This window comes from Cherax quadricarinatus, chromosome 28 (genome assembly GCF_038502225.1).
Source record: "Cherax quadricarinatus isolate ZL_2023a chromosome 28, ASM3850222v1, whole genome shotgun sequence".
Lineage (NCBI taxonomy): Eukaryota > Metazoa > Arthropoda > Malacostraca > Decapoda > Parastacidae > Cherax > Cherax quadricarinatus.
In genome coordinates this window covers 12055670-12069644 of record NC_091319.1, presented here as the reverse complement: position 1 = coordinate 12069644, position 13975 = coordinate 12055670, and positions in this window count along the sequence as shown.

Sequence of the window (13975 nt, the reverse complement as noted above, 5' to 3'; positions counted from 1 at the left end):
GCAGGACGGTAGTACCTCCCTGGGTGGTTGCTGTGTGTGTGTGTGTGTGTGTGTGTGTGTGTGTGTGTGTGTGTGTGTGTGTGTGTGTGTGTGTGTGTGTGTGTGTGTGTGTGTGTGTGTGTGTGTGTGTGTGTGTGTGTGTGTGTGTGTGTGTGGATGTGTGTGTGCGTGCGCGCGCGTCGCGCTTCAAAGTGGATCCCATTTTTTTTCCCCAGTGTTTTTTACCTTGCCTTGTTGAGTTGGGGAGATTGGTATTTGCATATAGAGAGAAAAGAAGCATATTATGGCCTGTTGAGTCCTCTTCCTTACCATCACCTTTCCTATTCCCTTCTTCCCATCATCACCTTCTCCTCTATTTCATTCCCTCCTTGTTTTTCTTATCATTCTCTTCTTCCTCTCTTTCATTTTTCTTCTCTCATTTTGTTCCCTCCTTCCTCCCCTTCCCATTCACTTCTTATCTCTTTATTCCATTTCCTTCTTTTTCTATTCCATTTTCTTCTTATTCCTCTTTCCATTCTCTTCTTCTCTCGTTCCCCTCTTTTTTCTCATTTCTTCAATTCCGTCTTTTCAATTCCATTTTCTTATTTTTCTTTCCATAGCCTTCCCTTTCTCATACCCTCTACTTCCGTCTATTCTCTTCACTTTCCCCTCTCATTTCATTCCCCCTGCTATTCCCCTCTTACTTCTGTTATTCTCCCTACCACTACTCCCTTTTCTTCATCTTCTATAACCCATTCTCTCCTCTCCCCCTTCTTTATCCATTATCCCTTATATTCGTTCACTACATAAAATTCCTATTTTTCCCCTCATTTTGCCTTCTCTTCTTTCTCTCTTCCCCACACATTTTTTTTACCTTTCTCCCTCCTCTCTGTTTTTTTCTATGCCAAACCAACCACATGACCTGACCAACCACACGACCAGACGAACCACACGACCAGGCCAACCACACGACCAGGCCAACCACACGACCAGACCAACCACACCACCAGACCAACCACACCACCAGACCAACCACACGACCAGACCAACCAAACGACCAGACCAACCACACGACTAGACCAACCACACGACCAGACCAACCACACGACCAGGCCAACCACACGACCAGACCAACCACACTACCAGACCAACCACACCACCAGACCTTCCACACCACCAGACCAACCACACGACCAGACCAACCACACGACCAGACCAACCACACGACTAGACCAACCACAAATGTATCATCAGGAATAGTATGCAATACTCACTGAATGATAAGTAAGACCCATGAGCAACACTTAGGTGACTTTACTGCCAAAACGTTTCGCTATACAGAAGATAATCGATTACAGGGACTGAGCACCTCAAGTCACAGCTGTGGGACTGAACTCTCTGTCAACTTTTGAAGCTTAAGGGACTGATCTAAAAAATGCTTTATCATTTCTTCCATTGTCTCCAGCATAAAAATATTCTGTGCACTATTCATCACCGCCAGATAGGGTGAGGAATATTTCTCTTCCATCCTTCTGGAGCCTTTATCTGTGTTTCTTATTCTCCTACTCTATTTCCTAGTGGTTAAAATCTCCAAGGATGCTGAGACTGCTTCACGCTGTGATCGTGGGTGTTGCTATGTGCTGCTGATATATACCAGCCTTGGTTTTTAGAAGTTAGATGCAGGTTGTCTATGACTGCTACAACACTCTTGGGACCTTCGAAGATTCGTGTTCGTGTTGCATGTACGGGGAGGCTGTTGGTCTTTTGGGATTTCTAGTTTGTGGGCGAGTGTGTTGGTGGTCGTTGAGGTGGTTTTGGTGGTGGTGGTGGTGAGGGCGACGATGTTGTGGCAGTAATTATAACGATGTTGATGGCAGCAGGTGTGCAGGTGGAACTGTAATTACGAAGAGAGTAGAACTAGCACTGAGAGGAGACTGGAATTAGCACTACGAGAAGAGTAGAACTAGCACTGAGAGAGAGTGGAACTAGTACTGCGAGGAGAGTAGAACACTGATAGGAGAGGGGAAATAGTACTGTGAGGAGAGTAGAATTAGCACTGAAAGGAGAATAGAACTAGCACTGAGAGGAGAGTGGAACTAGCACTGAGAGGAGAGTGGAACTAGCACTAAGAGAAGAGTGGAACTAGCACTGCGAGGAGAGTGGAACTAGCACTGCAAGGAGAGTGAAAGTAGCACTGCGAGGAGAGTGCAACTAGCACTGCGAGGAGAGTGGAACTAGCACTGCGAGGAGAGTGGAACTAGCACTGCGAGGAGAGTGGAACTAGCACTGCGAGGAGAGTGGAACTAGCACTGCGAGGAGAGTGGAACTAGCACTGCGAGGAGAGTGGAACTAGCACTGCGAGGAGAGTGGAACTAGCACTGCGAGGAGAGCGGAGGCGATGTAACCACTCACCTGCTTTTTCTCGCTTACAGTGTTTCAGCATCTCTGATTTCCCGTCGTACTTTCGTGAACGTATGTGCACGTAATTACACGTACGACCGTGCGCCTTATCTACATATACTTGCGTGTTCCTGTATGAACATGCTTCTTACTCTACGTATGAGTACGTACATGTTCGTGTGCGTGTATGCACGCGTACGAGTTGATCTACGTGAGTGTGAAGGCAGTCAGATGTAGCCAAGACAGCAACTGAGGCTGACAAATAAGACATTAATGTGTAAAGTTTACTGAGGAAGTTCTGAGTAAATGCTTTCTTCCTCTGTAAGTGGAATTTCCTGCCAAATAAAACCACAGAGGAAGATGAGAGCTAAGGAGGAGGAGGAGAAGAAGAAGAAGAAGAAGAAGAAGAAGAAGAAGAAGAGAGGGAAGGAGGATAACGATAAAGCAATAGAAAAAAAGATGAAGAGAAAGAGAAGAAGGAACAAGAGGAGGAGAACGATAAGGAGAAAGAGGAGAAAAAGAAATAAGTTAGATTGCAATTTTAACTCCATCCCCAAACTAATCCTTCAACTAACTGAATTAGTTGACACCTTGCATCTAGTTATCTGTTATATTTATCTATTTTTCCTGAGTTAGTCTTTTCTATCTTTTTATTTTCCACGACTCTTAAACTACTACTTAATAGTTGCAGCAAAAACAATAATTTGAGTCGTATATAACAGTCTACTCGTCTCCAGGTGGATATAAGAGGCAAATGTTACTATTTGGAAATCGAGTTACAATGAAAATGAAGATGGCAGAGTATGGATACCGAGAGGTGTAATAAATAACAAAAAGGCACAATACCGTGACTGGAACGATACACAAATAACCCGCACATAAAAGAGAAAAGCTTACGACGACGTTTCGGTCCGACTTGGACCATTGACAAAGTCACACTGAGAGGTGTAAGGTTGTCAGCGTATATATGCTGAAGAATGAGTCGCTTGTACAACTTTTGGGAAGCTTCACTGTGGAAACGTTTCGCCACAATAAGGATTCACAGTAAAGATTCTCAATAAAGATTCCCAATAAAGATTCCCCAATTAAGATTCCCAATAAAGATTCCCAATAAAGATTCCCAATAAAGATTCTCCAATTAAGATACCCAATAACGATGCCACAATAAAGATTCCCAAGTGTCTCATTCTCCAACTTGTCTGTTTTCTGAAGTACTTACATTACATCCGTCAGACTCAGCAACATCTTGGTATATAGGCTTGGAATGTAATTTTTTCCTTATTTTGGAGATTAAAGTATTGTGTTCTGTTAAAGTATTCGTGTGTGTTAGGTTTATCCCATTTTTTGTTAAAATTGCTTGACCTCTTTTCAGTGTAACTTTAAGCTAGATACTGATATTTGCATTAGGAATACGATATTACATTTTCTTAGGCAACTTCTTCACGTTAGATACATTTCCATATTAGTCTAGCATCATATCAAAGTTGATAATGAGTGATGGGCATTGTAATGGGTCAACCTACAGGCGTGAAATTTGAGCCGGGACAGCTTCACGAATTTAATTACCCAGCATACCAAGAACACTACATCAAGAATAACACGGGGGAGTTAGTTATACATTTAAAGCACCGGCTTAAGCGGCTCAATGCATTGATAGGAGTGGGGAGAGCGTAAAAAAAAAACAATTCGGCGTTGGGTGGCGAGCGAGATACGAGCTTGGTGCATATAGGAGGGAGAATTATGTAAACACTGCCTCACACCGACACAGCGAAATATTGAGCAAAGCAAGATTGAGTGCGTTACCCAGGAAGAATCTCCCGTGCAGGTGTCGTCGTGCAAGGTGATATTGTACCCATTCTGAAAGTCAACGTTTCCTTTTGTGCATGAAACAAAGGTTAACAAATGTTTCTGAGAACACATCATTCCAGCATGGTACCCTTAACTACAAGGCATATTTGCTTATAAACCCCATGATTACAAGCCATCTTAGCCTAAAAGCAAATATTGCCTTTAAGCCACCATGGATTAAGGGCAGGTTTTGCCTACAGACTCACTGAGGCTATAAGCCTCCTTAGCTAGCTTGTTTCTTCCTAAGGTATATACACTATAATGTTTCCTGGCAAAGCCTACGTTTCTACCAGCAGGCTGCAGGAGTCACAACAATGAAAAACGAATTAGAATGAAACTAGAAAGCGGCAAGACATAAGGCCGGGAGCTAAGACTCGACCCATACAACCACAAGTATTAAAACACACACACACACACACTCACACACACACACACACACACACACACACACACACACACACACACACACACACACACACACACACACACACACACATGTATAGTATGCAAAATCATGGAGAAGATTATCAGGAGAAGAGTGGTGGAACACCTAGAAAGGAACGATCTCATCAACAGCAGCCAACATGGTTTCAGGGACGGGAAATCCTGTGTCACAAACCTACTGGAGTTCTATGACATGGTGACAGCAGTAAGACAAGAGAGAGAGGGGTGGGTGGATTGCATTTTCTTGGACTGTAAGAAGGCGTTTGACACAGTTCCACACAAGAGATTGGTGCAAAAACTGGAGGACCAAGCAGGGATAACAGGGAAGGCACTACAATGGATCAGGGAATACTTGTCAGGAAGACAGCAGCGAGTCATGGTACGTGGCGAGGTGTCAGAGTGGGCACCTGTGACCAGCGGGGTCCCGCAGGGGTCAGTCCTAGGACCAGTGCTGTTTCTGGTATTTGTGAACGACATGACGGAAGGAATAGACTCTGAGGTGTCCCTGTATGCAGATGACGTGAAGTTGATGAGAAGAATTCACTCGATCGAAGACCAGGCAGAACTACAAAGGGATCTGGACAGGCTGCAGACCTGGTCCAGCAATTGGCTCCTGGAGTTCAATCCCACCAAGTGCAAAGTCATGAAGATTGGGGAAGGGCAAAGAAGGCCGCAGACGGAGTACAGTCTAGGGGGCCAGAGACTACAAACCTTACTCAAGGAAAAAGATCTTGGGGTGAGTATAACACCAGGCACATCTGAAGCGCACATCAACCAAATAACTGCTGCAGCATATGGGCGCCTGGCAAACCTCAGAACAGCATTCCGACATCTTAATAAGGAATCATTCAGGATCCTGTACACCGTGTACGTTAGGCCCATATTGGAGTATGCGGCACCAGTTTGGAACCCACACCTAGCCAAGCACGTGAAGAAACTAGAGAAAGTGCAAAGGTTTGCAACAAGACTAGTCCCAGAGCTAAGAGGTATGTCCTACGAGGAGAGGTTAAGGGAAATCAACCTGACGACACTGGAGGACAGGAGAGATAGGGGGGACATGATAACGACATACAAAATACTGAGAGGAATTGACAAGGTGGACAAAGACAGGATGTTCCATAGATTGGACACAGTAACAAGGGGACACAGTTGGAAGCTGAAGACACAGATGAATCACAGGGATGTTAGGAAGTATTTCTTCAGCCACAGAGTAGTCAGTAAGTGGAATAGTTTGGGAAGCGATGTAGTGGAGGCAGGATCCATACATAGCTTTAAGCAGAGGTATGATAAAGCTCACGGCTCAGGGAGAGTGACCTAGTAGCGATCAGTGAAGAGGCGGGGCCAGGAGCTCGGACTCGACCCCCGCAACCTCAACTAGGTGAGTACAACTAGGTGAGTACACACACACACACACACACACACACACACACACACACACACACACACACACACACACACACACACACACACACACACACACACACACACACACACACACACACACACTGGAGTATACAGCACCTGTTTGGAACCCGCACTTGATAAAGCACGTCAAGAAACTAGAGAAAGTACAAAGGTTTGCGACAAGGTTAGTTCCAGAGCTAAGGGGAATGTCCTATGAGGAAAGATTAAGGGAAATCGGCCTGACCACACTGGAGGACAGGAGGGTCAGGGGAGACATGATAACGACATATAAAATACTGCGTGGAATAGACAAGGTGGACAAAGACAGGATGTTCCAGGGAGGGGACACAGAAACAAGAGGCCACAATTGGAAGTTGAAGACACAAATGAGTCAGAGAGATAGTAGGAAGTATTTCTTCAGTCATAGAGTTGTAAGGCAATGGAATAGCCTAGAAAATGACGTAGTGGAGGCAGGAACCATACACAGTTTTAAGACGAGGTTTGATAAAGCTCATGGAGCGGGGAGAGAGAGGGCCTAGTAGCAACCGGTGAAGAGGCGGGGCCAGGAGCTAGGACTCGACCCCTGCAACCACAAATAGGTGAGTACAAATAGGTGAGTACACACACACACACACACACACCTCAAAGACAGTGAATTCCGGCGTGCAATCAGGTTACTTAGGCGAGTTCAATGCAGTTTCTCTCGGCTCACCGACACTACAAAGCTGCCATTCCTGAAGAAACTAGATTTTCTCCCCAGCAGCAAATACACACGACCTCTTGGTATACACGCTCGTCTGTTTCTCCTGTTTGTGTTGGCCAGCCCAAATGGAACGGCTCCTGCTTGCTTTCGGAGCGAAAGCCGAGTGAGTGTTTGGGTGAGCCGGGGGAGTGTTTGGTTGAGTTTGGAGTTGTTGTTCAGTTTATTTGAACGATTTGAAGTATTTGGGAGTGTTTGAAAGCTTGTGAATGTTTTAAAGATTTGGGAAGAATTTAAATGCGCCTCGGTGTGATTTGATGTGGATGGGGGTATTGTGGAGTACTGCGGAAAGTTAAAGAGTGTCTAAGCGTGTTTTAGAGCGCTATAGAAAGTTGTAGTGTGTCTGTGAGTGTTTCAAAGTTTTGAATAATGTTGGGTTGTGCGTGTCTGAGCACGTTCTGAAATATAAAAGAGAAGTTAAGCATTGGTAGGAGTTTCTCCGTGCGCTTTGAAAAATTGACGCCCATCTTGTAGTTTTAATGGAGTACTGTTTTGTGGACCAGGAATGACTGCAAACAGACCAGGACAGTCTGTAGACCTAATCTGATAAGTGGCTACTGGAATATAACTCTAGCAAGTGCAAAGTTATGAAGACTGGGGAAAGACTAAGAAGACGGCAGAGTACAGGCTCGGTAGCTAATCCTGCGAACCTCCCTCAAGATGAAGGACCTCGGGGTGAGTATTATACAAAGCATATCGCCTGAGGCGCACATCAACTGAATAACTGATGAAACAAATGCGTGTCTGACAAACCTAGAATTAGCTTTCAGAAATCTAAGCAAGGAGTAATTCGTGATACTGTAAACAGTGTACGCCAGTACAATGCTGGAGTACAGTACTAGTTTGGAACCTATTATTGGTCAAGCAGGTCAGGAAATTTCAGAAAGTGCCAAGATTTGAAACGAGACTGGTTCCGGAAACTAATTAAGGAAACAAAATATGACACTAAAGGAAAGAAAGACAAAGGGTGATGTGATGAGAACGTACAAAATTCCTAGTACAATTGACAGGTTGGACGGGCACAGATAGCTCGAGAGACGAAAAACAGGAACACGAGGGCATAGATGGAAACTGAAAACAGATGAGTCACAGGGATGTTTCTGATGAATGCACTTCTTATATTATATATATATATATATATATATATATATATATATATATATATATATATATATATATATATATATATATATATATATATATATATATGTGTGTGTGTGTGTGTGTGTGTGTGTATGTGTGTGTGTGTGTGTGTATGTGTGTGTGTGTGTGTGTGTGTGTGTGTATGCTTTCATTAATCCTACAGCCCACTCAATCTCCCATTCCACATACACCCATCGAAGTGGTGTGATGGCCATCTCATCAAAGCACTATTGAAGAACATTAATCACGAATGAATCCGGATGTTTACCCATCGAGGGATCCATTCACGAGCCCAATAGCGATGACGTCACATTATTTACCCCTCGAGAACGCCACGCTCATTGCGGACGTAAACACGACACAAACACGACACATACCTACTCGCATTTGATGGAAGTCTTGTGCACATTTATTTTAGAGCTCTAGTCTTTTGCGTGAGATATATTTTAAGCGCTACATGAGAGCCATTCTCCGCCCTCATTGTGTCTTTGTTAATTACCATCGTTACGGCTAATAATAGTGACTAACCAGCGTGATTTAGGACCTTACGGTCATGACCAAAAGAGGTGACTGTATACAGTGCTACTCTTTGCTTACTTGTGTGTGTGTTTTTTAAGGGAATAATTACAATGAACCTGTTCAGGTTGTGAGGAAGATTGATTTTTCTGACCAGCTGGTGTCGGGTGAAGCTTTGCCACTCTCTCCTTAACCAAAAATATACACATACTTGAATGTTCATATCCAGTAGTGAATAAGCTCTCCGCTCTGAGAAGCGTAAGTGCACTCGCAACCACCGTGTTTTGAGCTGTTTTGTAAAGTTTATTAATGGTGCTCTTCGTGTATGTGACAGTGATAAAATGTTGAGGCTACAGTGTCAAAATTTTAGACTTTAGTTCAACGAAGAGGCGTTTCACGACAAAGATTGGTAGGGGGAGAGTACACACACACACACACACACACACACACACACACACACACACACACACACACACACACACACACACACACACACACACACATACACACACATATGAGGCATTAAGCTACAGACCGGTGTCACTGACGTGTATAGTATGCAAAGTCATGGAGAAGATTATCAGGAGGAGAGTGGTGGAACAACTAGAAAGGAACAAGCATATTAACGACAACCAACATGGTTTGAGGAAAAGGAAATCCTGTCTCACAAACCTACTGGAGTTTTCCGACATGGTAACGGAAAGGCACCGTAATGAATCAGAGGACACCTGACAGGGAGGCAACAATGAGTCATGGTACTTGACGAGTTATCAGAGTAGGTGCCTGTGATGAGCGGGGTTCCACAGTGGTCAGTCCTAGGACCAGTGCTGCTTTTAGTATATGAGAATGACATGACGGAAGGATCAGGCAGGACTACAAAGAAACCTGGACAGGCTACAAGCCTAGTCCAACAACTGGCTTCTTGAATTTAACCCCGCCAAACACAAGGTCATGACGGTCAGGGAAGGGCAAAGAAGACAGCAGATAGGGTATAGGCTAGGTCGCCAAAGACTGTAAACCTCACTCAAGGAAAATGATCTTGGGGTTAGTATAATACCGAGCACATCTGAGGCGCACGTCAACCAGATAACTGCTGCAGCGTACGGGCGCCTGGCAAACCTAAGAATAGCGTTCCGATACCTCAGTAAGGAATCGTTCAAGACTCTGTACACTGTGTACGTCAGGTCCATACTAGAGTATGCAGCACCAGTATGTAACCCACACCTAGTCAAGCACGTCAAGAAATTAGAGAAAATACAAAGGTTTGCAACAAGACTTGTCCAAGAGCTAAGGGAAATGTCCTACAAAGAAAGGCTAAGGAAAATCGGCCTGACGACACTGGAGAACAGGGGTTAGGGGAGACATGATAACAACATATAAAAATACTGCGACTAATTGACAGGGTGGACAGAGACAGAATGTTCCAGAGATGGGACACAGAAACAAGGGGTCACAATTGGAAGCTGAAGAGTCAGATGAGTCAAAGGGATGACAGGAGTATTTCTTCAGCCATAGAGTTGTCAGGAAGTGGAATAGTCTAGTAAATAGCATAATGGAGGCGGGCATCATACATAGTTTTAAGACGAGGTTTGATAAGGCTCATGGAGCAGGGAGAGAGAGGACCTAGTAGCAACTAGTAAAGAAGCGGGGCCAGGAGTTATGACTCGACCCCTGCAACACAAATAGGTGAGTACAGTTTTGTGTGTCTGTCTTAGAGTAGGTCATCGTGTTTCATTTTTTTCTTGTTCGTCTGTCTCTCCTTGTCTTCCTCTTCTCTCTTCTCTGTCTATCCGGACTCAGACCGAGCCACGGGGGCGTTGACGCCCGAAACCTTCTCCAGGTATACTCTCTAGGTATACTCTCCAGGTATACTCTCCAGGTATACTCTCCAGGTATACTCTCCAGGTATACCTGTCCTCCTTTTCCCTTTGGCTTCCCTTTGCTTTGAACTCTTCCAGGACTTGTGATCAGACAAACAGGAAACACCAAACATTAACAAAATACTTAACTTTCTGTAGTGTCGGCAGGCCTGTGGCAAGACAGTGATGGAGAGAATGATGATGAACGTGTTTCTTCTTTTCGGGGGCTCACCCTGCCCTGGTGGGAAACAGCCTGTGTGTTAATAAAAATTATCTTTCATCGTTCTGCTGCGACACACAAGCTCTATTGGACTCTAAGCGATGCAAATATAATTGTCCTTACTCTGCTCTATCTCTATCCAGAACTCTTTGCAGAAATTCATGGCATAATGAGCAGAGACAACTCCGTATAATATTTCACTTTTCGGGAAAATTTCTGTAATTTACTTCTAATGAATATGTGCAGGAGGGAATTATGTTCAATATTCAGCTGAATGGTTATGAAGGCGTGTTGTTTTTTTCGTTCCTAGCGTGGTCGTGTTTGTTGTTTGCGTTTTGGCTTGTTTGTGTGGTGTTTTGTTAGCTGTTTGTGAATGTGGGCGTGTTTGTTGTTTGCGTTTTGGCTTGTTTGTGTGGTGTTTTGTTAGCTCTTTGTGAATGTGGGCGTGTTTGTTGTTTGCGTTTTGGCATGTTTGCTCTCCGTTATTTTGATTTGTTAGCTGTTTGCGAATGAGGTCGTGTTTGTTGTTTGGGTTTTGTCGTGTTGCTTGTTTGTGCTTGTGAATATGTGAGTATGTCTGTTGTGTAGGTGAATGTGTCTTATTTGCGTGTGGACGTGATTTTTTCTTGTGTATGTGGTCGTACTTGCTGTGTATGTGGTCGTACTTGCTGTGTATGTGGTCGTGCTTGCTGTGTATGTGGTCGTGCTTGCTGTGTATGTGGTCGAGCTTGCTGTGTATGTGGTCGTTCTTGCTGTGTATATGTTCGTCCTTGCTGTGCATGTTGTCGTCCTTGCTGTGTATGTGGTCGCCCTTGCTGTGTATGTGGTCGCCCTTGCTGTGTATGTGGTCGTTTTTGCTGCGTATGTGGTCGTCCTTGCTGTGTACGTGCTCGTCCTTGCTGTGTATGTGGTCGTCCTTGCTGTGTATGTGGTCGCCCTTGCTGTGTATGTGGTCGTCCTTGCTGTGTATGTGGTCGTCCTTGTTGTGTATGTGGTCGCCCTTGCTGTGTATGTGGTCGTCCTTGCTGTGTATGTGGTCGTCCTTGCTGTGTATGTGGTCGTCCTTGCTGTGCATGTGGTCGTCCTTGCTGTGTATGTGGTCGTCCTTGCTGTGTATGTGGTCGTCCTTGCTGTGTATGTGGTCGTCCTTGTTGTGTATGTGGTCGCCCTTGCTGTATATGTGGTCGTCCTTGCTGTGTATGTGCTCGTCCTTGCTGTGTATGTGGTCGTCCTTGCTGTGTATGTGCTCGTCCTTGCTGTGTATGTGGTCGTCCTTGCTGTGTATGTGGTCGTCCTTGCTGTGTATGTGGTCGTCCTTGCTGTGTATGTGGTCGTCCTTGCTGTGTACGTGGTCGTCCTTGCTGTGTATGTGGTCGTCCTTTCTGTGTATGTGGTCGTCCTTGCTGTGTATGTGGTCGTCCTTGCTGTGTATGTGGTCGTCCTTGCTGTGTATGTGGTCGTCCTTGCTGTGTATGTGGTCGTCCTTTCTGTGTATGTGGTCGTCCTTGCTGTGTATGTGGTCGTCCTTGCTGTGTATGTGGTCGTCCTTGCTGTGTATGTGGTCGTCCTTGCTGTGTTGTATCAGTGGACGAAAATGTCTGTGTGGACGTTTTTCTTGTTTGTTTCCGTCTGTGTTAAAAGGTTTTCTCTTAACTTTGACTTTTTTAACTTTGTACTATTAAATTTATGTTTCTTGATAATGTTCCTGTTTAAATGTTGTTTAATATTATCACTGGGATTATTTTGGCTTAAAATATATTTCTTATTATTGAAGGAAGAAAATGTACAAGGATCAGAATATTCTCTTTATTATATTTAAAATCTATTAACAGAAGATACTTATTAGTATATATAATTATATATATATATTCGATATATATATATATATATATATATATATATATATATATATATATATATATATATATATATATATATATATATATATATATATATATATGGAATTTCTCTATTCTTTCAGAGTGGTTGTTTTGCATATATGTATATATATATATATATATATATATATATATATATATATATATATATATATATATATATATATATATATATATATATATATATATATATATATATATATATATATATATATATATATATATATATATATATATATATATATATATATGCAATAAGATCACAGTAAACAGGTGATTTCAGAATATGCAAAACAACCACTCTGAAAGAATAGAGAAATTCCAAGCGCTTTCGTGACTACTCACTTTATCAAGGAACTGTGAAAGTAAAGCATCCAAGGAAGCTATATAAGGGGTCTGGCCAACACCTCACTATCAGATCCCACAACGGTGAGGTGTTGGCCAGACCCCCTTATATAGCTTCCTTGGATGCTTTACTTTCATAGTTCCTTGATAATGTGAGTAGTCACGAAAGCGCTTGGAATTTCTCTATTCTTTCAGAGTGGTTGTTTGGCATATTCTGAAATCACCTGTTTACTGTGATCTTATTGCATATATATATATATATATATATATATATATATATATATATATATATATATATATATATATATATATATATATATATATATATATATATATATATATATATATACACTCACCTCCTTCCCCTACAAGAAATTAGACTCTTAGCAAATCCCAGAATTTAAGATTCTCGTTCTGGTGGCTCAGTCAATTCAGTATAAATAATTTAGTAAAGGGAATAATTACGAGTTTTGCTAACTGACTATTTATTTTAGCATAATTAGGTGAATATTTATCCACTATTTTTTTTTTTCATTTATGTATATTCAATTCAAAATCTCAGTGAAATTCACATACAAGGTTCATGTATGTTATCAATTATGTGCGCGTCTCTGTGAGCGTATCTATGTGTGTAAGTGTCAGGGTTTGTATATGTCTGTGTCCATGTTTGAATGTATTTAGGCAAATGCGTGTCTGGGTGTCTGCGTCACCCAGACTGTAACTCCAACCTTCGTTAATACTGCATTGGACTGCCCCAAAATACCTTAAATATTATATTATTTCTCTCATCACTCTGTATGCTGAGTATTAATCTCATTACATAAGGCTTCAAAACATTATAATAACGTAGTATATATAATTTTTAAATGTTATATAACAGCGTAGTAAAATATACGAAAGTATTCCATTCACTCTCGATTCTACCAGATAAGACAGACCAAATCCTAAAATGTTTCATCTGCGAAGAATCTGGTGTATATTTTGATGGTCATTTCCTGGCGGTGTGAAAACAGTAAGTAATCCCGACTCATAAGAACGAGCACACACACACACACATACACACACACGCACACAACCGAGGAGGAGGTGAACACGCTGCTAAGTGAAATAGATACCTCAAAGGCAGTGGGACCGGACAACATCTGTCCATGAGTGCTGA